Here is a 27923-nt window from a genome sequence, read left to right as displayed (position 1 = left end):
CCACGCCGATGACGGCTTACTCCAAAAGGACGTTAAGTTCGAATGGACGGAGAAATGCCAAAAAGTTTCGATCAATGAAAACTTATTTGATGAAGCCCCAATTCTAGTGCAACCCGAGTCCGCAAGGAGTTTGTCATCTATAGCGACGCCTCTCTACTTGGGTTAGGTTGCGTATTAATGCAAGAAGGTCGAGTTGTGGCCTATGCGTCGAGGCAATTAAAGCCACATGAGGAAAAATTATCCGACTCATGATCTCGAGTGGCCGCCATCGTATTCGCCTTTAAAGATTTGGCGACATTACTTATTTGGTGAAAGGTGCCATGTATACTCGGATCACAAAAGTCTCAAATATTTGATGACCCAAAGGGACTTAAATCTGCGACAAAGACGTTGGCTCGAGTGTTAAAGGATTATGAGTGATCATTGACTATCACCCGGAAAGGCGAATATGGTTGCGGATGCCTTGAGTCGTAAATCGTTATTCACTTTACGAGCGATGAATGTGCACTTGTCCGTCCGATCCGACAATGTGTTAGTGGCTGAATTGAAAGCCAAACCATTATTGACACACCAAATTCGAGAAGCTCGTAAAGTCGACGACGAGTTGGTTGCAAAGCGGGCTGCGTGTGTTCGAACAAGGACTCGGAGTTTCAAATCGACGATGACGATTGTTTGAGGTTCAAAAGTCGTCGATGTGTCCCAAAGAATTGAACTCATTTCGATAATTCGAAGGAAGCCCATTGTAGCCGAATGGCAATCCACCCGGGAGTACGAAGATGTACAATGAGTTGAAACGTCGATTTTGGTGGCATGGTATGAAGCGAGACATCTCCGACTTTGTTTCAAGATGTTTAATATGTCAACAAGTGAAAGCGGAACATCGGTGCCTTGAGATTACTTCACCAATCACGATACCCGAGTGGAAATGGGATCGAGTCACAATGGACAAATTAGCGGAATTGTACGTTTTTCGATTGTGAGATTACATGGGGTGCCTATTTCCATCGTGTCGGATAGAGATCCGAGATTTACCTCGCGATTTTGGAAAATGTTGCAAGAAGCTTTGGGTACCAAGTTGCATTTCAAAGACCGCCTTTCACCCCCAAACCGATGGTCAATCCGAGCGGATAATTCGGATACTTGAGGATATGTTAAGATGTTGCGTCCTCGAGTTTAGTGGTTCATGGGAACGGTATTTGCCGTTGATTGAATTCGCTTACAACAACACTTTCAATCAAGTATTAAAATGGCACCTACGAGGCCTTGTACGGTCGTAAATGCCGTACACCATTGTTTTGGACCGAGCTCGGTGAAAGCAAGATTTTCGGGGTGGATTTGATTAGGGATGCTGAACAGGAAGTGAAAGTAATCCGTGAAAGTCTGAAGATAACCTCCGATCGTCAGAAGTCGTACGCGGATCTGAAGCGTAAGGATATCGAGTATCAGGTGGGTGATAAAGTGTTCCTCAAGGTATCGCCTTGGAAAAAGATACTCGATTCGGTACCGTAAGGGCAAGTTGAGCCCGAGGTTCGTTGGGCCATATGAGATATCCGGCGAGTCGATCCAAAGTGGCATATCGTTTGACTTTGCCCCCTAAACTCGAAAAGGTTCACGATGTCTTTCACGTTTCGATGCTTCGACGCTATAGATCCGATCCATCGCACGTGATTAGTCCATCAGAAATTGAAATTCAAGCTAATATGAGTTATGAGGAAGAACCGATTCGTATCCTATCACGAGAAGTGAAAGAGTTGTGAAACAAGCGGGTTCCGCTAGTAAAAGTGTTATGGCTCAAGCACGGGATAGAAGAAGCTACTTGGGAGACCGAGAACTCTATGAAAGACCGATATCCAAACCTATTTACGGTAAGATTTTGGGACGAAAATTTCTTAAGTGGGGAGAGTTGTGACAGCCCAAAATTGACCCTAGTCGGAAGGTGGTCTCGGGACCACAAAACCGAGGCATAAAAATAATTAAAATTTATTTTGATGCCTATAATATGTGTGTGCTCATGTATGACATTTTATGATGATTGATTTAGTGTTATAAGGGTGAATTCCACAAGAAAGGACTTAGTAATGAACTTTGAAAGTATGATAGGAAATGTGTGATGACTAATTAAAGCATGCATGCAAAATAATGGACTTGCATGTCAAATTCCCCTTTATAGGTGGTGGCCGGCCATGACAAGGGAGGATGGGCTAAACATGTCATGAAACATGTTTTGTTGGTGCATTAGGGTGAAATAATAAACAAAGGTGTATGGGTGATAAAAAATGAAAAAAAATGTGTGTGAGTGTGGTAATCCCCCATTGCCGTGAGTTGTAGAGAAGGAAAGAAAAAATTTTGTTCATCCTTTCTTTGAGCCAAAACTAAGGAAGAAGGAGGATTTTTGCTTCATGCTTGGTTTGGAAGAGATCTAGAAGGAGATTTGGCCAAGTTTGCATCAAGATTAAGGTATGTATGAGGTTGTGTTAGGAGTTTCATGCATGTTTTGGTTGCTAACTTGATGTGCATGTTAGCCATGGCTCAAATCTTTGTTAAGCCATGGAAATGGTATTTGGCCAAAGTTGTTATGGTGATAAAGCCATTGCATGCTAAGTGTGAAGCTTGATGATGATGCATGCAATGATGGATTGTCTACTCTTGAGCAAGATTTTGAGCCTTCTTTTGATTTATCATGATTGAAGTTGAAAAGGAGCATGATTGTCATATTCGCCATTCATGAGCATGGTTCATGCTTCTTGCATGTTAGTTAAAATTTGTATTTTGGATGGCTATGGACACCTTGAAAATTCGCCATGCTCATATTGTATATATATGTTTGCACATGATGTTTTGGCTATGAAGTAAGTGATGAATAAGTTGGTTTAAAGAAGAAGATGTTGAAGAATAATTGTGAAATTTCAAGCACAATTCGCCTAGCACACATATAAGTGCTTGATGCTATATTATAAGTTTTGAGCCACAATATGCAAAGCATTAACTAGTAAAATGCATGCTGTTTTTGTGAGGTATTAAGTGCATAATTGGCCTCAACATGTACATGAATATTCGCCTTGGGTAGCCTATTGAAGGCCTTAGCATTTCCTTGATGCTCAAATAAATTGTATTGAATTGCTTGATGTAGTATAAAATGTGCATGACCATTGTGTATTCAAGCTAAAGAGTGGCCATATGACCATTTAAAATCCTTGTCATATTCGCCATAAGCAAGCACAATGAGGTTTTAATAAATTGAATTTGTTTGAATTAGCTTAAGAGCTAAGAGGGCCACAATTGGACAAGGGAAGGAAAAGGTGATCGAATAGCCGAAAAAGCCGTTCGACAACATCCGAGGTAAGTCCTCAAGAAGTGATCTTACTTGAATTATGTAAGATGAAACATGGATGTGTATGATTATTGATCATGTGTGTATGAGTATTTGAATTCCACCGGGCTAAGTCCCAAGGCGAATATGCTAATGATTATAATTGTGTTTGAGCCTTAGTAACTGAAAATGAAATATGTATGTCCAATGATTATTGATGTATGTGTGCATGAGAAATTGAATGATATCCGGGCTAAGCCCCAAGACAATTATGCTGAAATTTATATCCGGTTAAGACCAAGGCAATTGTGCTAGTAGCTATATCCGGCTAAGACCAAGGCATTCGTGCAAGTTGTTAAATCCGGGCTAAGACCAAGGCATTTGTGCAAATCGTGATATCCGGGTAAAGTCCCGTTGGCCTTGGTGCGGGTTACCATAACCGGCTATGTCCCAAGGCGATTGAACAGTACCGACATCCGGATAAACTCAAGGTATGTGATTTGAAAATTATGAGCTTGCTGGAAAATTTCAGCTAATGCACTTGTGAAATTTCCCAATGATAAGGTAAGTGCGGTGTGTGCTGCGTGCTAGGAGTAAGCGTATGAATATCCGCTCCTATGATGGAGCGAGTTATCGGCCGTAATGAAGCCGTTATTTGTGTATGAACATAAGAGTTGGGATGGTAAAGTAAGTATGATTATGTGAATGCGCATTAATGAAATGATGCATTTAACTATGTGAATGTATTGCTGTAATTAGAGTTGATTATATTCCTTGAGACTTACTAAGCATAAAAATGCTTACTCATTGCTTTGGCTCTCGGTTTTCTAGATTTCGCTCGATAGCAATCGGATTCGGGATCGTTGAAGTCGAAGTCATCCACACTATCAAGCCCCCATTTTGGTATAAATTCTTGGTTGAACTTGAAATGGCATGTATAGGACTACCCTTGTTTGTTAAATATGTGGTGATGTAAGTATGTACGGCCATGCGAAAATGGCTCAAAAGGAACATGAACTTAGAATAATTGTGGTTTGTATGTATATATTTGGTGTCATGATGTGGCTATGGCTTGGAAATGGGAATGTTGGTCATATGATCAGCCATTGGCATGGTTAAAATGATCATATATGAACCTATGTATGGCAAAGACTAGTTGGTTCATGGAGACTACCAAATAGGTAAGACCTACCTTAAAAACAGATGCTGCCAGCTGCAGTGACGTGAATGTGAAAAATCACCAAAATTCGTAGAAATGGAATTAAATAGTGAATAAGCTATGTAAATGAACCTTGATGAGTCTATTTTCATATGGAAGAAACGAAATGGTCATAGGAGTTACATGTTAAGAGATATTAATGCTATTGTGAGACAGGGCCAGAACGGTTTCTGGGTTCCCTGTCGCAACTTTAAAATTTACTATAAATTATCCAGAAAGAATTAGGCGACATACCTTATATGTACAGATTCCATTTTGAGTCTAGTTTCATTAGAAACAAACGACACCAGCATTAAAGCCCTGTACAGAGAGATATTCAAGTTATACCGCGCGAAGGTCAGAGCAGTCGATCCCTGTAACATGGGTGACTTTAACTAATAAACTGTACCAATTGGCCCATCCAAAAATTCTAGAAATAAATCCATGGATGGATATATGAGTCTAAATTCAGGGAAAATTTACGAAACCAGTTTCCGAGTTTTGAAACTCGAGATATGATTTTTAAGGCGACGGTGATGCAGTCTTCCAGCCTGACTGGAAATGTCAAATTGGTGGGCAAACCATGTGAACTTGGCTTGTTAACCCCTCGTGTCCGACACCGGCAATGGTCTCGGGTTCGGGGTGTTACACGGAACATATTCCAAGTTTCATGTACATTTAATCACATGTTACAACATTCACATTAGCCATTCAGCTTTGCCACATATGCATATCACACATATATTTTACATTAGCCATTCATTTGTATTATTCGAATACAAGCTCAACATGCAACCTCATCCCTTTAGTTTTCCATTCAATAATCGAACACAAAGATCACATGCCTAACTCACTATCCAATCTTGATTTCTAACACAAATACTCTCCCTTAACCGAATGTCCATAACCAATTTGCAAAACATTTTCACTTCAACATAGCCGATTGTCATTAAGCAATTAAGCCACATCTATTCAATTTTTACCAAGCTCAACTTATCTATAATCAACCTTCAATACTCTAAAGCATCAAAAACAACATAAAAAAAATACAACCATCCATGACCGAATGTCATCTTCATAAATTTACAAAAACATTTGCCATGAGCTAGCTTCTATACTTGATGACCACTCCAAATATACAAAGATTTTCAATGAAAGAGCATTAATCATACCTTAATCCCAAGAACCACCTTGGCCGAACTTCCCCTCTTCTTCCTCCTTCAATTCACGGCCAAGAAGAACCAACTTCTTCTTTTCTTTCTTTCTCAAGTCACGGCTAAAGGGGAAGAACATGGATGAGACAACTTTTTTTTTCTCATCACCCTTCCCATTCATTTCTTTATTACAAACCCTTTATTCTTTTCTTTCTCCCATAACCCACTAACACAACATGTTTCCAACATGTTTCACCCCATATCATTTTGTCCATCCTCATGCTCATGGCCGGCCACTACTAGTTGGGGGGGAAAATTGACATGCAAGTCCTCCCTTTTGACTACATGCACTATTAGATCCTTTTAGATTAGCCTATCACATTTCAAAAGTGTCACACAAGTCCTTTTGACTAAATTCACATGCAATTTACTAAATCGAAGCTTAAAAATTTTTGCACATTCATATTCACATATTTTAGACCATAAATATCACATTCAAATAATTTGGTGACTCGGTTTAGCGGTCCCAAAACCGCTTTCCGACTAGGGTCACTTTAGGGCTGTCACAACTCTCCCCCACTTAAGAAATTTTCGTCCCCGAAAATTTCTACCGATGCATAGTTTAGAATAACGTCCTCTTATTGAATTATATTCATATAAACATTAGCTCATCGATAGCAATTGTAATTCATTATTGATTTCACATCGATCTATAAAATCATTTTCTTATCTCAAAACAAATACGTAAACATTTCTACAAGTATGCACATATATCTCATTTCCTTGATTTCATAAGCAATAATCACTTAATTTAATTCACAATTGCATTTCAACCACATATCAAGCACATACTAACATGTATAATTCATATCATCAACCCACATATTTGTAACCCACATTTTCATCCACGTATAAGCTGTAACCTGGCCGAAAATACACATATACTCAAACATCCCAATAAATATTCTTTATAACTCCATCGTATCTCAATATTCAACTTCCACATACCTGAACATTTAATTCATTCAGCACATACGAACATACCTTATTGCTGGAATTTTTGCAAGCGTATTAGCTGAAATTTTTACAGCAAGATTGCTTATTTCTGAATCACGTACCTTCGGGATTTAACCGGATATAGCGACTCGCTCGATTGTTCTCGGGACATAGCCCGGTTATAATGATTCGTACAATTGCCTTCGGGAATTAGCCCGGATTTAGTAACTTAGCACAAATATCAACCAATCAATACACATTCTTATTACATTTTCATTACCAAAGTTCAAACACAAGACACTCATCATATTTACAATTTCGGCTCAATAGCCACACACCAAGAGCATGATTTCGATTTGCTTAAAACATGATCTAATCAAATCATAATTTAAGCTCTATTCACTCAAGAACTTACTTCACATTACCAACCCTTATGTTCATACACAAAAGATCAATTTAGCCAAAGGCGGTAGCTCGTTTATCAATGGCGAATACTTACTTGTAAGGGCTCAACTAATTCAAGCACATATAGCTCTTACAATGCCATATCCTAGATATGGTCTTACATATTCTCACATCTCGAGCCGATGCCATGTCCCATGCATGGTCTTACACATTATCTCAAGTCAATGCCTTCGTCCCAGACGAGGGTCTTACATGAGTCTCATTTCACACACTTAGTGCTCTGTTGAAAAACTCGCACACACAGTGCCTCAATTACTGATCTCGCACACGTAGTGCCTCAATTACTGATCTCGCACACATAGTGCCTCAATTACTGATCTCGCACACATAGTGCCTCGATTACTGATCTCGCACACATAGTGCCTCAATTACTGATCTCGCACACATAGTGCCTCGATTACTGATCTCGCACACATAGTGCCTCTATTCATTCGTTATTACCCATTGAAAGGACTTAACCAAGTCTATAAAACATCATATATGTACACTTTTAAACATATCATCTCATTTAAGTTTGAATTCGTATAGAAATGAACACTTAAACTTTGCTCAAATTACCGGCATGAAGCCTACTAGGCACGAAGGCCCGAATACACGTCACTAGCATGAATGCTCTTCGGAACTTAGTCCGGATATATCACTCTCAATTCTCATGTACATATACACATATAGCAACCACATTTTAATAGTCAAAAATCATCACACTATCATTTTATCACTTTATGGCATGTATAAATAGACTCACGCGTGCTACGTTAGTCCTAGAAACGACTAAACCGTAGCTCTGATACCAATAAAATTGTAACACCCCCGTGCGAGTCCGCTGCGAAATCGGACACGAGGGTTAACGGCTTAAACCATTCACTTTCACAGTCCATTTTAAAATTTTCCAGGCAGTTGGCTAACCGCGTCACTGTCACTTTAAAAAATCATATCTTGAGTTCCAAAACTCGAAAACCAGTTTCGTAATTTTTCCTGAAACTAGACTCATATATGCATCTACAAATTTTTTCTAGAATTATTGGTCAGGCCAATTAGTACAGTTTATTGGTTAAAGTCTCCCCTGTTGCAGGGATCGACTACACTGACCTTTGTGCGTTACGAATTGGATATCTCCCTGTACAGGGCTTCAATACTGATGCCGTTTGTTTCTATAGAAACTAGACTCAAAGAGGAATCTATATATATATGGCATGACTCCTAATTATCTCTGGTTAATTTAAAATGAATTTCCAAAGTTGGAACAGGGAATCTAAAAACCGTTCTGGCCGTGTCTCACGAAAACTTAAATATCTCTTAACATACTGTTCATATGATCGTTTCGTTACTTTCCTATGAAAATAGATTCATCAAGGTTCGACTACATAATTTATTCACTATTTAATTCCCTTTCTACTATTTTTAGTGATTTTCACATTCACGTCACTGCTGCTACCAGCATCTATTTTAAGGTAAACTTTACCTATTTCATGATCCTCCATGGATCAACTAGAGTTTGTCATACATATACCGAAAGTGATCATGAATGACCATTCCCATGGCCAACCGTTACCAACATTTCCATACCTCTTGACAAACAACATACAATGATTATAATGCTATGATCAAAGTATATCTAAGCCATTTTCGCATGGCTATCCAAATTTACACAAAACCGAAGGGTACATGACCTACACCAAAAGGGTAGTCCTATACATTAACCAAGATATCCCTCACTACTAGTCTATTCTATACATGCCATAAGATATTCCAAAACATAGCAGTACCAAACAGTGGATAGTGATAGTGTGACTAGTTGTTGACGATCCCCAGCACTGTAGCTTCCAAATGAGATCTATAAAACAGAGGAAACAAAGTACACGGAGTAAGCATTACAATGCTTAGTAAGTTTCAAGCAGTGTCAACAGATAACAATCAAGTTATAACATAGTTGTTCGTATTCCTATTTCACTCTTCCTTGGGCATACCACCCTTTATCCAAATATGCACATCTCATCATAATCATAGGAATAGTCTCATAGATTGCTCTCGTATACATCACATAACTACCTTATGGTTTAGTTTAAATCAAGCTCACATATAAACTTGGAGTACATACCTGTTTAACCTTTCGCATTGCGTATTTTTATAAGCAATTCTTATAAAAGAAGTCTTACCCGGACATAATCTCCACACGTAGTCATCGGGTCTTACCCGGTCATAATCTCCACACGTAGTCATCGGGTCTCACCCGGAACATATTCCAAGTTTCATGTACATTTAATCACATGTTACAACATTCACATTAGCCATTCAGCTTTGCCACATATGCATATCACACATATATTTTACATTAGCCATTCATTTGTATTATTCGAATACAAGCTCAACATGCAACCTCATCCCTTTAGTTTTCCATTCAATAATCGAACACAAAGATCACATGCCTAACTCACTATCCAATCTTGATTTCTAACACAAATACTCTCCCTTAACCGAATGTCCATAACCAATTTGCAAAACATTTTCACTTCAACATAGCCGATTGTCATTAAGTAATTAAGCCACATCTATTCAATTTTTACCAAGCTCAACTTATCTATAATCAACCTTCAATACTCTAAAGCATCAAAAACAACATAAAAAATACAACCATCCATGACCGAATGTCATCTTCATAAATTTACAAAACATTTGCCATGAGCTAGCTTCTATACTTGATGACCACTCCAAATATACAAAGATTTTCAATGAAAGAGCATTAATCATACCTTAATCCCAAGAACCACCTTGGCCAAACTTCCCCTCTTCTTCCTCCTTCAATTCACGGCCAAGAAGAACCAACTTCTTCTTTTCTTTCTTTCTCAAGTCACGGCTAAAGGGGAAGAACATGGATGAGACAACTTTTTTTTTCTCATCACCCTTCCCATTCATTTCTTTATTACAAACCCTTTATTCTTTTCTTTCTCCCATAACCCACTAACACAACATGTTTCCAACATGTTTCACCCCATATCATTTTGTCCATCCTCATGCTCATGGCGGCCACTACTAGTTGGGGGAAAATTGACATGCAAGTCCTCCTTTTGACTACATGCACTATTAGATCCTTTTAGATTAGCCTATCACATTTCAAAAGTGTCACACAAGTCCTTTTGACTAAATTCACATGCAATTTACTAAATCGAAGCTTAAAAATTTTTGCACATTCATATTCACATATTTTAGACCATAAATATCACATTCAAATAATTTGGTGACTCGGTTTAACGGTCCCGAAACCGCTTTCCGACTAGGGTCACTTTAGGGCTGTCACAACTCTGATACCAATGAAATGTAACACCCCGAACCCGAGACCATCGCCGGTGTCGGACACGAGGGGTTAGCAAGCCAAGTTCACTTGTTTTGCCCATCCATTGGACATTTCCAGTCAGGCTGGAAAAACTGCGTCACTGTTGCCTTAAAAATCATATCTCGAGTTTCAAAACTCGGAAACTGGTTTCGTAAATTTTCCCTGAATTTAGACTCATATATCCATCCATGTATTTATTTCTAGAATTTTTGGTCGGGCCAATTGGTACAGTTTATTAGTTAAAGTCACCAATGTTACAGAAGTCGACTACACTGACCTTCGCGCATTAAAACTTGAATATCTATCTGTACAGGGCTTTAATAATGGTTCCGTTTGTTTCTAATGAAACTAGACTCAAAATGGAATCTGTACATATAAGGCATGACTTCTAATTCTTTCTGGATAATTTATAGTAAATTTTCAAAGTCACGACAGGGGACCCAGAAACCGTTCTGGCCCTGTCTCACGAGAACTTTAATATCTCTCAATATACTGCTCATATGGTCGTTTCGTTCCATCCATATTAAACTAGATTCATCAAGGTTCAATTTCATAATTTATTCACTATTTAATTCTACTTCTACTATTTTTAGTGATTTTCAATCTCACCTCACTGCTGCTGTCCGCAACAGTTACTGCAGTAGACTATGCCAATTTCATGAATCTTTCCTTGGCCTTAATCATCCATCAAACATGACACAAATTATGGCCACCTTATCAAAATTAAAGTTTCTAAGACTCGTGGCTATAGGTTCTAGCATCCCACTCGACGACCACATAGGCCATTTTCACATGGCTTAAAGTTTACAACCCACAGTTCAACAAAATATAATAGCCTATACATGCCAAATGTTCTTCAACAACGAAGACAATACCAAAATATTTCAGCCGTGTGATGACTTCAACGACGGTTCCGAGCACGCAACAATACGAGTCCAAGAGACCTAAAATGGGTGACAAGAAAACACCGAGTGAGTTTATAACTCAGTAAGTCATAGGCACTTTACAATTATCCATTAGCTAAATTCATCACAAAGTGAAACAATGAAACAAGGCTAGGTACTTCATCCATATCGAACTATACCATAATTCCTCGGACCTTCGGTTCAATCTCATACCAAGCCATACATCCACATTTCATATTTATACGATAAGATATTTGAGGCATTTTCACACACTAACTCATTTTCACCACAATCACACAATTGCAATCATCACATAGATTTAAAGCTTACCAAGCTCAACCCCGAGCATGAACATATTGCCTATTCGTCATGAGCTCAAGGTACTTACCCGATTCGCTGTCCGGGATTAACTCGATAATGTCGCACACTCAGTGCCAATTGTAATACAAGAGCATATAGTGAATCCGCACACTTAGTGCTATATATTTTCAGCTCGCACACTTAGTGCTATAGAATCAAACTCGCACACTTAGTGCTGTACAATTTTAAACCCGCACACTTAGTGCCAATCTTGTCACCATGTCCATTTATACCCGCACACTTAGTGCCGTGTCCAATACCTTATGCATTTTGCTGCCTTTATACATTCAACAATGGCATCATTCCATACACATACATTTTCATTTACACATCAATTCATTAAACACAATTGCATATATATTATGATCATTTAAATCAATACCAAATATATGCTTAATGACTTACCTCGGATGTTGTCGCATCGTTTTCAATGGCTATTCAATTACTTTGTCTTTCCCTTGTCCAACTTTGATCCTTTGAGTTCTTGAGCTAGTTCACACAAATTTAACTTATTAAAACCTCATTATGCTAGCTTATGGCCGAATATGACAAGGAGTTTAAATGGTCATATGGCCACCCTTTTGCTTGGATACACATTGGTCATGCACATTTTATATTACATCAAGCAATTCAATACAATTCATTCAAGCATCAAGGAAAAGCTAAGGCCCTCAATAGGCTACCTAAGGCCGAATATACACATCAACATATGTATTCGTTCATGTGGCGAACATACACATTCATGTTAAGGCCGATTTCCACACTTGATACATTCAACAAGTAAGGTCGCTTGTATCGACTTAACACCAATTTGATTCAAGTTCACAACTAGGCTAGTATGCATATATACACTAGTAAATCAAACACTAACATTTGTACTTCACCTTACTAGCACTTCTCATTCAAATGACATGAACAACGAACATAGTTTCCTTTTATTCCCTACCATGGCCAAATGCCATACAACACCATACCATGCATCATTACAAGCTTTACCTTTAGCATGCAAATAACATCCACAAATCCACCTTAGTTGAACCTTAACTCATCTTCATGCCTCACCACCACAACATCAAACATCAAACATCAATGATACCAAGAAGACAACACCCATGGCGAATATCATCCCCATTTCATGGTAAAGGTTTAGACCATGGGTTAGGTGGAACTCAAACTATCAACTAAAAACATGCATAAATCTCATGGATAACATCAACATACCTTAGTCTAGCAAACTCCCATGGCTGATTTTCTCAAGCTTCCCCCTTTCTTCTTAGTACATTCGCCAAGCAAGGAGAAAATGAGAGAATGAACATTTTTTTTTCTTTCTTTCTTTGTTTTGTTTCTCTCATGTACGGCAAGGGGGGAAAGCATCCACACTCTTTTTTTTTGTTATCATCATTTTCTTTTTTCCATTTCTTTAATGCTAACTTTCTTAATTTATTGTTTCCTACATGCATCACTAGTCTAACATGTTGGAGACATGTTTCCACCCATAGTATGGCCGCCATCATGCTTCATTTTGGCTAATTTGACATGCAAGGACAACACTTTCCCACATGTATTAATAGGCCACCTTACATTTGCCTAGCACATTTCTAAATTTTCTCACATAAGTCCTATTTGATAAAAATTCACTTACAATTAACAAAATCCAAACATGAAATTTTCACACATGCATATATACATATAATGAGCATCAATTATGATGGTTAATTATTATTATGACTCGGTTTAGTGGTCCCGAAACCACTTTCCGACTAGGGTCAATTTAGGGATGTCACAACTCTCCCCCACTTAAGAAATTTTCGTCCCCGAAAATCTTACCGGTAAATAGGCTCGGGTATCGCTCTTTCATAGAGTCCTCAAGTTCCCAAGTGGCTTCTTCCATTCCGTGTTTATGCCACAACACCTTCACTAACGGGATTTTCCTATTGCGCAACTCTTTTACTTCACGCCTCATAATGCGAACCGGTTCCTCTTCATAGCTCAAATTAGGTGAATCTCAATCTCGATGGAGCAATTACGTGCGATGGATCAGACCTATATCGTCGAAGCATCGAGACATGAAAACGTTGTGAATCCTTTCGAGCTCGGGGCAAAATTAATCGATATGCGACTGGCCCAACTCGTTCGGATACTTCATATGGCCCGATGAACCTCGGACTCAATTTGCCCTTACGACCAAATCTAAGCACCTTCTTCCAAGGTGAAACTTTGAGAAAGACCTTGTCTCCAACCCGATATTCAATATCTTTTCTTTTCAAATCCGCATACGAAATTTGGCGATCCGAAGCGACTTTCAAACTTTCACGAATTACTCGAACTCTTTGCTCGGCATCCTTAACCAAATCAACCTCAAGAATTTACCTTCACTAAGTTCAGTCCAGAATAATGGGGTACGGCATTTACGATCGTATAAAGCCTCGTAAGGTGCCATCTTAATACTTGATTGAAAGCTATTGTTGTGGCGAATTCAATCAAAGGTAGATACCGCTCCATGAACCACTAAACTCAAGGATACAACATCTCAACATATCCTCGAGTATTTGAATTATCCGTTCGGATTGACCATCGGTTTGGGGGTGAAAGGCGGTGCTGAAATGCAACTTGGTACCCAAAGCTTCTTGCAACTTCTTCCAAAATCGCGAGGTAAATCTCGGATCTCTATCCGACACGATGGAAATAGGCACCCCGTGTAATCTCACAATCTGAGAAACGTACAATTCGGCTAGTTTGTCCATTGAAAAATCCGTACGTACGGGGATAAAGTGAGCCGACTTAGTCAGTCTATCGACAACGACCCAAATCGCATCCTTCTTACTCACTAACAATGGCAGTCCGGATACAAAGTCCATTGTGACTCGATCCCATTTCCACTCGGGTATCGTGATCGGCTGAAGTAATCCTGGGTACATTTATATGTGTAACACCCCTATCCTGTAACCGTCGCCAGAATAGGATGAGGCGTTACCAGAAATTAGGAATAAGATCGGAAGAATAAAATTTTAAACTCCCTTCTTTAATGTTGTTTTTTTTGAAATAACGAACATTCATTTAGATAAGTACTAAACACGACCGAGGATAAAATCTAAACTTCTATAAGTAAACGTCCAACAGATGCCATTTTCGTATGGCTTATATACAATAGTCATAATATCATTCTACTGTATTGTCTATCCTATACATGCCATAAGCTAAGTCTAATTACATAGTTGCCGCAATGGTAGATAGTGTGACGAAGTGCTGATGATCCCCGAGCTGGTAGTCAGAATCCACAACCTATAACCAAAACATGATTGAACAGAGTAAGCTTTTGCGAGCTTAGTAAGTTTTAAGCAAAACAAAGTGTTCTCATTCACTATCATTGGTCATTCATTTCAACTGTTCGATGAAGTTAATCTAGAGCTTCATCTCGAACCATAATATCAATAGACGAATTACTTGGCTGTCTTATATATATATACCTTGAATAATAGTGACCTAGATGGTGAATATTTCCAAAGCACATTCTTCGTCAATTTTCAACTTTCCATGTTCCTTTCCACTTATTCATAATCACACCCTTATTTTTAAGTATTTCAACATGACAAATCTTGAATTACCAGTAGGCACATAAAGAAACAAACATATTCCTTATCACATATACGTAAATGTGAAAACATAATTCTTACCTTGTCTTGGTACATTTAGCCCAACCCATACTCAAATCATAAGGCTTTTGGGCAGAATATGCTCTAATACATAAGAACATTTCATCACATACTTCATTATACAGCATACCATTACCAATTAGATCATTCACATATTTGGAGTCATAATATTAATCACATTTACTTACCTCTTCGATCGATAATTCACCTTGAAATCACTCCACCGATGAGTAAGTAATACTTTTGAACATCTTAAATACATAACACTTATTTGATGGTAACTATTGCAGATACTCAATATCAAAGTCTTACTTGAATCCTAGCATTTAGCCGTCGGGTCTTTAAAGCTCGGATATAGTACAAGCACGAAGCCTATGGACGTTAATCAAGATAATATTCTCGCATAAGGCCTGCGGGGTTTTAACCGGGATATAGTACTGACACAAATGCCCTTCGGGACTTATCACATTTATACACTTTCACATCCATCACGTTGGCCACTCGCCCTATCACATATATACACCTTCACATTCATCACATTGGCCATTCGGCCTTATCACATATATACACCTTCACATTCATCACATCGCCATTAGGCCTTATCACATATATATACACTTTCACATTCATCACATCGCCATTAGGCCTTATCACATATATACACACTTTCACATTCATCACATTGGCCATTCGGCCTTATCACATATATACACCTTCACATTCATCACATCGCCATTAGGCCTTATCACATATATACACATTCACATTCATCGCGTAAAATCTTAAACCAAAATATAAATTTTTCATGTATTCACATCACAATTATTCAAATATGCTTCACATACCACATATACTATCATGTACATACTTGGGCTTGGTTGAATCTACATCAATCACTTTTCCAATGAATAATTCAATTTCACGCCATACTATCATTTCATATTGAATACTCATAAACTTACAATTTCACAAATTTTAATATCAAAGATCCATCTAACACTCATATATCATTTTACAATATCACAATTAGAATTCAAGTATGGGTTTAATCAATAGCTTATGAGCAACTAAAACAAGTTTTATCCATGTTTACAACAAAAATCACATATTCACTACAAGCTGTTTTCCTGACCAATGGTCACTAAATTATTTATAACCGGAGCTACAAGGCTCCAAATCACTTGCCGTTAATTTTCCTGAATATAGACTCGTATATCTTCCATCCATAAAATTTTCAGAATTTTAGGTTTGGCCAATCAATACCAGATTTTTCTTAAAGTTTCCCCTGTTTCACTGTTTAACTAACCTGACCAGTCTTCACTACGAATCAAAATTCTCATTGTACAGAATTCAAAGTATGTTCTATTTGATTTCATTTGAAACTAGACTCATTAAGGAGTCTAAGCATATAAATTTTATCTTGTAACCATTTTTGTACAAATTATAGTGATTTTCTTAAAACAGAATAGGGGATTTCGGAGTCATTCCGACACTGTCCCGCACAACTTTAAATATACCTTCATAGGAATTTCATATACAATGCCAAACCTCTAATTCATTCACTTCTATAACCCAAACGGCAATAGCTTACATTTTAACATTTAAATATCAAGCATTTGTTCAAGTAAATATAATTACTAACAACTAAGTATTAACTAACTCAAACTTCATTAAAACATGAGAACAACAATCTATCCTCTTCAATTTCTCCCATGGTCGAATGCTCAAATCCTTTCCAAAAATCAAAATTTTAATATGGGTTGAATAAAGAGCTTGGTAGCTAACTTAAAATTAACAAGAATTTTAAGAATTGATTAGAAGTCTTACCTTGATTCAAGCCTAAAGTGACCGAATGGAGCTCCCCCCTTTCCTCTCTTACAATTCGGTCATGAATAACAAAGATGAAGCTTTTTTTTTTTTCTTCACCCAAATTCTCACTTATTTCTTCATTCAATAATATTATAAAAATTATAAAACCATTTAGTTGCCTTAAAACTAGTAAATAATACATATATATTGTCATAAACATCAACATGGCCGGCCACTATCATGAAAAATGGACATAATGAGTTGTAGGTGTGACAGCCATGCGATTTGGGTCGTTGTAGATAGATGTGGCCATGATATGTCTTAAACTCAAATGGTAAGTTCATATGTGTTTGGACTTGGAAATTTAAGAGCAAATTGTAATAATTTGCTTGGACAGCAGCAGTAATGTGATTTTAGAAAATCACTATAAATTATTGGTGTGGAATTATAGGCTGAATAATATATGTAATCAAATCTTATTTGGTCTAGTTTCGTATAAAAGAGACCGTGGAAGCAAAGAAATTTCCTATAAAGAGATATTTAAAGTTGTGTGGGACAGGGTCAGAATGACTCCGAAATCCCCTATTCTGTTTTAAGAAAATCACTATAATTTGTACAAAAATGGTTACAAGGTAAAATTTATATGCTTAGACTCCTTAATGAGTCTAGTTTCAAATGAAATCAAATAGAACATACTTTGAATTCTGTACAATGAGAATTTTGATTCGTAGTGAAGACTGGTCAGGTTAGTTAAACAGTGAAACAGGGGAACTTTAAGAAAAATCTAGTATTGATTGGCCAAACCTAAAATTCTGAAAATTTTATGGATGGAAGATATACGAGTCTATATTCAGGGAAAATTAACGGCAAGTGATTTGGAGCCTTGTAGCTCGGTTATAAATAATTTAGTGACCATTGGTCAGGAAAACAGCTTGTAGTGAATATGTGATTTTGTTGTAAACATGGATAAAACTTGTTTTAGTTGCTCATAAGCTATTGATTAAACCCATACTTGAATTCTAATTGTGATATTGTAAAATGATATATGAGTGTTAGATGGATCTTTGATATTAAAATTTGTGAAATTGTAAGTTTATGAGTATTCGAATATGAAATGATAGTATGGCGTGAAATTGAATTATTCATTGGAAAAGTGATTGATGTAGATTCAACCAAGCCCAAGTATGTACATGATAGTATATGTGGTATGTGAAGCATATTTGAATAATTGTGATGTGAATACATGAAAATTTATATTTTGGTTTAAGATTTTACGCGATGAATGTGAATGTGTATATATGTGATAAGGCCTAATGGCCGATGTGATGAATGTGAAGGTGTATATATGTGATAAGGTCGAATGGCCAATGTGATGAATGTGAAAGTGTGTATATATGTGATAAGGCCTAATGGCCGATGTGATGAATGTGAAAGTGTATATATATGTGATAAGGCCTAATGGCAGATGTGATGAATGTGAAGGTGTATATATGTGATAAGGCCGAATGGCCAATGTGATGAATGTGAAGGTGTATATATGTGATAGGGCGAGTGGCCAACGTGATGGATGTGAAAGTGTATAAATGTGATAAGTCCCGAAGGGCATTTGTGTCGATACTATATCCGGGTTAAAACCCGCAGCCTTATGCGAGAATATTATCTTGATTAACGTCCATAGGCTTCGTGCTTGTACTATATCCGAGCTTTAAAGACCCGACGGCTAAATGCTAGGATTCAAGTAAGACTTTGATATTGAGTATCTGCAATAGTTACCATCAAATAAGTGTTATGTATTTAAGATGTTCAAAAGGATTACTTACTCATCGGTGGAGTGATTTCGAGGTGAATTATCGAAGATCGAAGAGGTAAGTAAATGTGATTAATATTATGACTCCAAATATGTGAATGATCTAATTGGTAATGGTATGCTGTATAATGAAGTATGTGATGAAATGTTCTTATGTATTAGAGCATATTCTGCCCAAAAGCCTTATGATTTGAGTATGGGTTGGGCTAAATGTACCAAATACAAGGTAAGAATTATGTTTTTCACATTTACGTATATGTGATAAGGAATATGTTTGTTTCTTTATGTGCCTACTGTAATTCAAGATTTGTCATGTTGAAATACTTAAAAATAAGGGTGTGATTATGAATAAGTAGAAAGGAACATGGAAAGTTGAAAATTGACGAAGAATGTGCTTTGGAAATATTCGACCATCTAGGTCACTATTATTCAAGGTATATATATATAAGACACCAAGTAATTAGTCTATTGATATTATGGTTCGAGATGAAGCTCTAGATTAACTTCATCGAACAGTTGAAATGAATGACCAATGATAGTGAATGAGAACACTTTGTTTTGCTTAAAACTTACTAAGCTCGCAAAAGCTTACTCTGTTCAATCATGTTTTGGTTATAGGTTGTGGATTCGACTACCACTTCGGGATCATCAGACTTCGTCACACTATCTACCATTGCGGCAACTATGTAATTAGACTTAGCTTATGGCATGTATAGGATAGACAATACAGTAGAATGATATTATGACTATTGTATATAAGCCATACTGAAAATGGCATCTGTTGGACGTTTACTTATAGAAGTTTAGATTTTATCCTGGGCGTGTTTAGTACTTATCTAAATGAATGTTCGTTATTTCAAAAAAACAACATTAAAGAAGGAGTTTAAAATTTTATTCTTCCGATCTTATTCCTAATTTACGTAACGCCTCATCCTATTCAGCGTGAGTTACTGAGGATAGGGTGTTACACGTAAAATTTGATTTTCATGATATGTTGTGTGTGGATAGGGATTTGATCTTTTTCAACTTAAAAACATGATTCTCAAAATAATTATCTTTTAGGAAAATTTCAAGAAAGGAAGAAAGGAAAGCATTCATTGCATTTAGAGGCCCAGGTGTGCAAACCCATTTACTTTTCATTACAATTAGAGGCCTAGGTGTAGAGGTTCATTCACTTTTCATTGTATTTAGAGATCCATGTGTGAAGATCTATTTACTTTTCGTTTCATTTAGAGTGTAACACCCTAAACCCAAGCTAGGAGTTACCGAATCCAAGAGGTTACATTGATCACCGAAGTGATCGAGGAAAAATTTTAGTTTAACAAACAAAAAAAAAACATTAGAGTAAAAAGTCGTGTAAAATTCTCAATTAAAGATTCCTGATATTCCAAAAGAAAATACAGTCCCCATGATGCTTACGTACATAAAATGTAAAATTTCATACCACAGTTTTCAAAATAGTACTTACAGTTCAAGGTGTTTAGTTATAAACTCAGAAACTACTAAAAATTCTATTAAAGCCTGTTTGAAACTGAGACTATCCGAGACCTCTGCATACCGTGTCCAGCATTAGAGTTTAGAAACATAACTGCAAGGAAAACACTAAGGGGGTGAGCTACATGAGCTCAGTGTGAGTTCGACTCGAAACTAAAAACAAAATTACGAAACTCAATGCAATAGCACAATAGACTTACCAATACTCACAGAGTCAGAAAGTAACCTTGGTGCCAATGTCCTATCAGAACGTAACAACTCAGACACACCAAGTCACACACAGTCAGACAAAATATAGTCATATCATCTTGCACCCAGAACACTCAAACAGATATGTATGAAATGCAGTCAAATAATAAAACCCACCCATCCAACCAACACACCTCTCTATCCCCTGATCAAACCCTATAAGAGTTGATTACGCTTATCCAGCCAAAACACACTACATAGAACCTCGAAAGGCCCATCCAACCCTACACACCATGTATGTGGACTAAGCCACACAGATATAAATATGCAGCAAGGCTAGCGTATATGCAGTACAGTGCAATGCGATAATCTACTATATAGACATATTGTAGTTGTGACAGCCCTAAAGTGACCTTAGTCGGAAAGTGGTTTCGGGACCGCTAAACCGAGTCACCAAATTATTTGAATGTGATAATTATTGTCTAAAATATATGAATATGAATGTGTGAAAGTTTTAAGCTTTGATTTATTTAATTGCATGTGAATTTAGTTAATAGGACTTATGTGAGAAAATTTAGAAATGTGCTAGGCAAATGTAAGTGGCCTATTAGTGCATGTAATCAAAGGGGTGGACTTGCATGTCAATTTCCCCTATTTAATTAGTAGTGGCCGGCCATGACAATAAGGATGGACAAAGTGTGATGGGTAAAACATGTCATAAACATGTTGTGTTAATGGTTTATGTTAGAAATGATAAAATAAGGAGCATGGTAATAAAATAATGAAAAGGAAAATGATGAAGAAAAAAGAAAAGAAAAAAAAAAGTTCTCATGTTGTGAACTTGGCCGAATAGAAGAAAGAAAGAGAGGGAAAAGAGCTTGGAGAAAATCGGCTATGGTGGTTCACTAGGCTAAGGTATGTTGATGTTGTTCCATGAGATTCATGCATATTTTTAGTTGTTAGCTTGAGTTCTACCTACCCCATGGTCTAAATCTTTGCTATGAGATGGAGATGATATTCGGCCATGGGTGTTGCCTTCTTGGTTGGTGGTTGATGTTGTGGTGATGAGACATGAAGATGAGCTAAGTTTCGGCTAAGGTGGACTTGTGTTGATGTCATTTGCATGCTAAGTGTGAAGCTTTGTAATGATACATGTGATGGTGATTGATGACTCTTGGATTTTCTTTTTAGCATTTTTGAGTTAGACATTAAGTTCTTTGTTTAACCCATGACCAAAATTGAAATGGTATAGTGTCTTGATGCATTCGGCCATGGTAGGAAGTAGTTGAGAATAGATAGTAAGGTGAAGTGCAAATATTAGTATTTGATTATTAGTGTATATATGTGTATTAGCCGAGTTTTGAACTTGAAACGAAATGGTATGTAGTCAATACAAGTAACCATATTGTAGAATGTATTAAGCATATAATCGGCCTCAACATAGACATGCATATTCGGCCACATGAGGTAGATTGGTGTTGCATGTATTCGGTTAGAGGCAAGCATATTGATGCTTTTATCTTGGCTTAGGTAATCGGCTAAAAGAGAGTGTGGGCTAATATGTTGAGTTGATTCATGATTTCATATATATGTGACTCTAATGTCTAATGTATATATGGGTTAAGTACCTTGAGTTTCTCTTTTGATGTTCAAATGATTAAATCAATTTATTTGTTAAATTAAGCTCAAGAGCAAAGGGGAACTAAATCCGATAAAGGGAAGGAAAAAGTGATTGAATAGCCGTCGAAATCGTTCGACAACATCCGAGGTAAGTTTTCGAGTAATGAAATTTAGTTTACGATTTGATTAAGTCATGACGTATAATCATAACAATATACGGTGATATAATGATTCTACTTGAATTATATGTGAGTTAATTAGTCTATACGTATGATGGGTAGCCGTATGTGCATAGAAATCATGTCATGAAGCAAACTGAATCATGCTGTTCGTATGTGGCTATTGAGCCAAAAATGGGAATGCTTAATAATTGATTTGTGTTTGAATTCTAGTTATGAAAACGAAATAAAGATGTGTCATGATTTACTGATATGTGCATGAATATTTGGATACTAACGGGGTTAAGTCCCGAAGACATTTGTGCTAGTGATTAATTCCGGGCTAAGTCCCGAAGGCATTGGTGCGAGTTACTAATTCCGGGCTAAGTCCCGAAGGCATTTGTGCGAATTGCTATATCCGGGCTAAGACCCGAAGGCATTTATGCTAGTGACCATATCCGGGCTAAGACCCGAAGGCCTTGTGCGAGTGGTTATATCCAGATAAATCCCGAAGATACTTGGGTTTGGGAATGAGCAATCTGCTGTAATAATTTCAATTATTACGCTCGTAAAATCCCAACGATGAGGTATGTTTCGTATGTGCATTGAGATAATTGATTCCTTCTAAATAGTATTTGCTCAATCGATTAACAAGCTTCCGGCTTTTAGTCAGGTTGATTCCTTATGTATGAATATAAGGGTTGGAAATGTGAAGTAGGTATGATTGTGAGAATATGTGTATATGAAATTATTCGTTTAGTCGTATGAATGCTATACTTCAGTTGTGCATGATTTCATTGCTCAAAACTTACTAAGCATTAAATGCTTACTCCGTTTTCTTTGATTCTCTGTTTTATAGATTTTGGTTCGTCAGTTATCAGACTCGGGATTGTCGAAGTCGAAGTCGTCCACACTATCAAAGCCCTTTTGGTACACTTTTGGTTGAACTTTGAAAATGGCATGTATAGGACTACCCTTTTTGTTGTTGGTCATGTACCTTTTGGTTTTGTATAGATTTGGATAGCCATGCGAAAATGGCTTATATATACTTTGAGCATAGCATTAAAATCATTTTGTATGTTTTTCATTGAGAGGTATGGAAATGTTTGGTAACGATTAGCCATTGGAATGGTTAATCATGATCATTTTGGTGCTTTGTATGACAAATTCTAGTTGATTCATGGAAAACCATGAAATAGGTAAAGTTTACCTTAAAAGCAGATCTTGACAAAGAAGTGGTGTGGATTAGAAAAATAACTAAAAATAGTAGGAATGGAATTAAATGGTGAATAAATTATGTAATCGAACCTTGATGAATCGACTTTCACATGGAAGAAACGAAACGATTATATGAGTCGTATTTTAAGAGATATTTAAGTTTTTGTGGAACAGGGCCAGAGCAATTTTTGGATCCCCTGATCTTACTTTGGAAATTCACTATAAATTAAATAGAGATAATTAGAGGTCATTCCATATATGTATAGATTCATTTTTGATTCTAGTTTCGTTAGAAACAAACGGCATAAGTAATGAATCCCTGTACAGGAAGATATATAAGTTGTAATGCATGAAGGTCGAGCAATGAACCACGAAGCAGGGAGACTTTAACTAATAAACTGTACTAATTGGCTCGACCAAAATTATAGAAAAAATTTGTAGATGGATATATGAGTCTAGTTTCAGGTAAAATTTACTAAACTGGTTTTCAAGTTCGACTCAAGATATGATTTTTAAGGTAATGAGTGACGCAGATTAGCCGACTTGTCGGAAATTTTAAAATGGATGTGAAAATCAACGAAATAAGTCCGTAAATACCTCGTGTTCGACTTTGGCAACGGTCTCGGGTACGGGGTGTTACAGTAGTTAAAGTGCCAAATCAGATAATGATACGCAGCAAAGCCAACATACATGCGGTACAGTGCAGTAAATAGCTGTACGAGTAACCTTGCAGTTAAACTACCAGATTACGTCTTCTTTCTCTTCACAACCAAACCCAAAATACTTAATGCCTGTGTATGTATGCATTCAAACCCACAAAAATAAGGAACACGTCAATAGACAATTAGATAGAAGCAGATATGCACACATACCCAATAGATCAGATTCAGAATCAAATATCTCACACAACAGTCATGGATAACACCCAAGCCGAAGTCCAGGTCAGAATTTTTAGCCACCCTAACTAAAGATCTGTCAAGGCTGAAACATATAGAAACATTCTCAGATAAAAAACACACACAGAACCAAAATAAGTGTCTTAGAGCCACACGATCGTGTGCTCCGGCCGTGTGGGATTCAAAAAGCCCGTGTGGAGGGAGGCACACGCCCGTGTGGCAGAGTCACACGACCGTGTGAAACATGGACATGTTTTATGTGAATAGGCCGTGTAACTCACTGTCCAAAAAGTGTTAAAATAGAGTACAGGGCAAACACGGCTGTGTAAGGGTCTCACACGCTCGTGCGCCAACCAGACATGGTCGTGTGTCCAAAACCCATGCCCGTGTGGGATCTCTAAACCCTAAAATTAGCCACACCGTCATGTGGTAAGAAAATAACTAAATCCCTAATTCCCAAATGTACACGCTCGTGTGCCTAAGGGACACGGCCATGTGAAAAATGACTAAAATCCCTAAATTGGCCACAAGGCTGTGTGGCACCAAAACTTGCCGAAAAACCCTAATTCCCAAAAGCACACGGTCGTGTGAATGGACACACACCTATGTGGCCACCTTTGGGGTCACAAGAACACTCGTAAATAGCCTAAAAATTGAGTTTTCCGGTCACTAACTCGACTTCCAAACATAACATTACATAAACCAACCATAACGCTCCAATTTCAAGAAATTATAAACGAAACGAGCCTCAATCGCTCAATTACCAAAACACACAAAAAGATCGCTGAACCACAGCAAAATCAACAATTCACAAATAAATTAAAAGAGATTCGAATCCCACACCTGATTCACGATCGAAGACATTCAGACATTGGCTTGACGACGAGGAAGCTACTCCCCGAAATCCACAAGGAACACCAATTACCAAAAAAAAATAAAAAATAAAAAGAACAAATGAGGAAGAGAAAAGGAAAAAAACCGAGAGAGGAAGAAAACAAAATGTCCAGAAAAAAAATAATTTCCAGATAAAAGTAAAATAAATAAATAGTCATAAATATTAACTTAAAACAAAACAAAATAAAATATTTCTCCAAAAAGCCCACACAAAGACTCGAACCCAGAACCTTAAGGTATACTAACACTCACATAACCACACAACAGACCAACAAGCCGATTCTGACACTTAAACACACAACTAACCACAATAGCACACCCTACACTCAAACCTTAACCACCAAAACTCAACTTCTAACCCCAAAATTCGGGGTGTTACATCTCACCCCTCCTTAAAGAAATTTCGTCCTTGAAATTTCCAACTAACAGAATAGTGGTATAACACAGGCTACACCATTACGCTCCCGCTGTGCACTCTAGTCCTAAAACGCTACCACGCTAGACTTGAACTCAAGTCTTCATACACACACCTAGAACACTTAACCACTGAAGCAGATACATATTTGTCCTATCACACACAATTACAATGCTCTAACCAAAATATCAAAACATTCACAACCATACCTGTCTCAAAGTCATCGAGGACACTCCCGGATCTGATGCTCTGTGGACCCACATCGTAGACATGCTCCTCCTTCTTCTAGCAATTGCTCGGATGGCGTTTTTTACAGTGCTAAAAAAACGAAGCTCTCGCACCACTACCAGCATCATCTGCACAACTGCTTTTGTCACTCAAATGCGTTCTAACATGCTTCACAGAACGAGGCTCCAACCTCGGAGGACTCTGATCTCTTTTCTTCCCACAATCAACACACCTAACTTGGAGCATTTCACTAGGCCCCCTTATCCTAGCCTCAAACACTTTCTCCAGCACTTCCCTCACTACCCGAGTTAATGCCTCAGTATCAAGCTCTGGGTTATCGCTACCCGTAGATGGTGAAATCGCATTGACCTCTAACTCTTGAACAGACACACGTCCCGAAGAATCTGACGACTCATCACGATCTTACTTACCTTCAGAATCCATATTTGTCTTGTGGCTAGCTTAAAATATCTAAATTTTAGAAATCGAACACAAATAAATGCAAAAATATACATTTCAAGTAGCACAATTTCAAATTTTCACCTATATCTACATCAGAGTCTCAAACATTTCATTTTCGTAAACCATTTCAAAAATACAAATCATTTCAACTTACTGTGGTAAAGTTTCTCAAATTCTTTTTTAAAAACAACCACGTGTGCATACGGATACTTAGAAACACAGGCTGAGTTTTTGCAAACTTGATTCTGATACCACTAAATGTAACACTCTAAAACTGGCCTAAGAGTTAGAACGAATCCCAGAGGTTACATTGATCATCGAAGTGATCGAAGAAAAATTTTAGTTTAACAAACCAAAAAAAAATTGCAGTATTAAAGTCGCATAAAATTCTCAATTAAAGATTCCTGATATTCCAAAAGAAAATATAGTCCCCATGACATTTACGTACGTAAAACATAAATTTTCATACCATAGTTTTAAAAACAGTACTTACAGTTCAAGGTGTTTAGTTATAAACTCAGAAACTATTACAAATTCTATGTCTGAGACTTCCGCATGTCGTGTCCAGCGTCAGAGTTTCAAAATACTTACAAGGAGAACACTAAAGGGGTGAGCTACATGAGCTCAGTATGAGTTCAACTTGAAACTAAAAATAGAATTATAGAAATCAATTCAATAGCACAACAGACTTACGAATACTCACAGAGTCAGAAAGTAACCTTGGTACCAACGTCCCATTGGAGCGTAACAACTTAGGCACACCAAGTTACACACAGTCAGACAGAATATAGTCATATCATCTTGTACCCAAAACACTCAAACAGATATGTATGAAATGCAGTCAAATAATAAAACCCACCCATCCAGCCAACACACCTCTCCGTCCCCCGATCACACCCTATAAGAGCTGATTACGCTCATCTAGCCAAAACACACCACATAAGACCTCGAAAGGCCCATCCAACCCTACACACCATGTATGTGGACTAAGCCACATAGATATAAATATGCAGCAAGGTTAGTGTATATGCAGTACAATGCAATGCGGTAATCTACTGTACAGACATGTTATAGTTAAAGCGCCAAATCAGATAATGGTACGCAGCAAAGCTGACGTACGTGCGGTATAGTGCGATAAACCGCTATACAAATAAGCTTGCAGTCAAACTGCCAGATCAGAACAAAAACAATCTTCCTTCTCTTCACAACCAAACCTAAAATATTTAATGCCAGTGCATGTATGCATTCAAACCCACAGAAATAATGATCACACCAATAGACAATCAGACAAAAGAAGATATGCACACATACCCAATAGATTAGATTTTGAATCAAACATCTCACACAACAGTCATAGATAA

Source organism: Gossypium arboreum, chromosome 13 (assembly GCF_025698485.1).
Source record: "Gossypium arboreum isolate Shixiya-1 chromosome 13, ASM2569848v2, whole genome shotgun sequence".
In the NCBI taxonomy this organism is placed as follows: domain Eukaryota; kingdom Viridiplantae; phylum Streptophyta; class Magnoliopsida; order Malvales; family Malvaceae; genus Gossypium; species Gossypium arboreum.
This window is presented reverse-complemented; position numbering follows the sequence as displayed.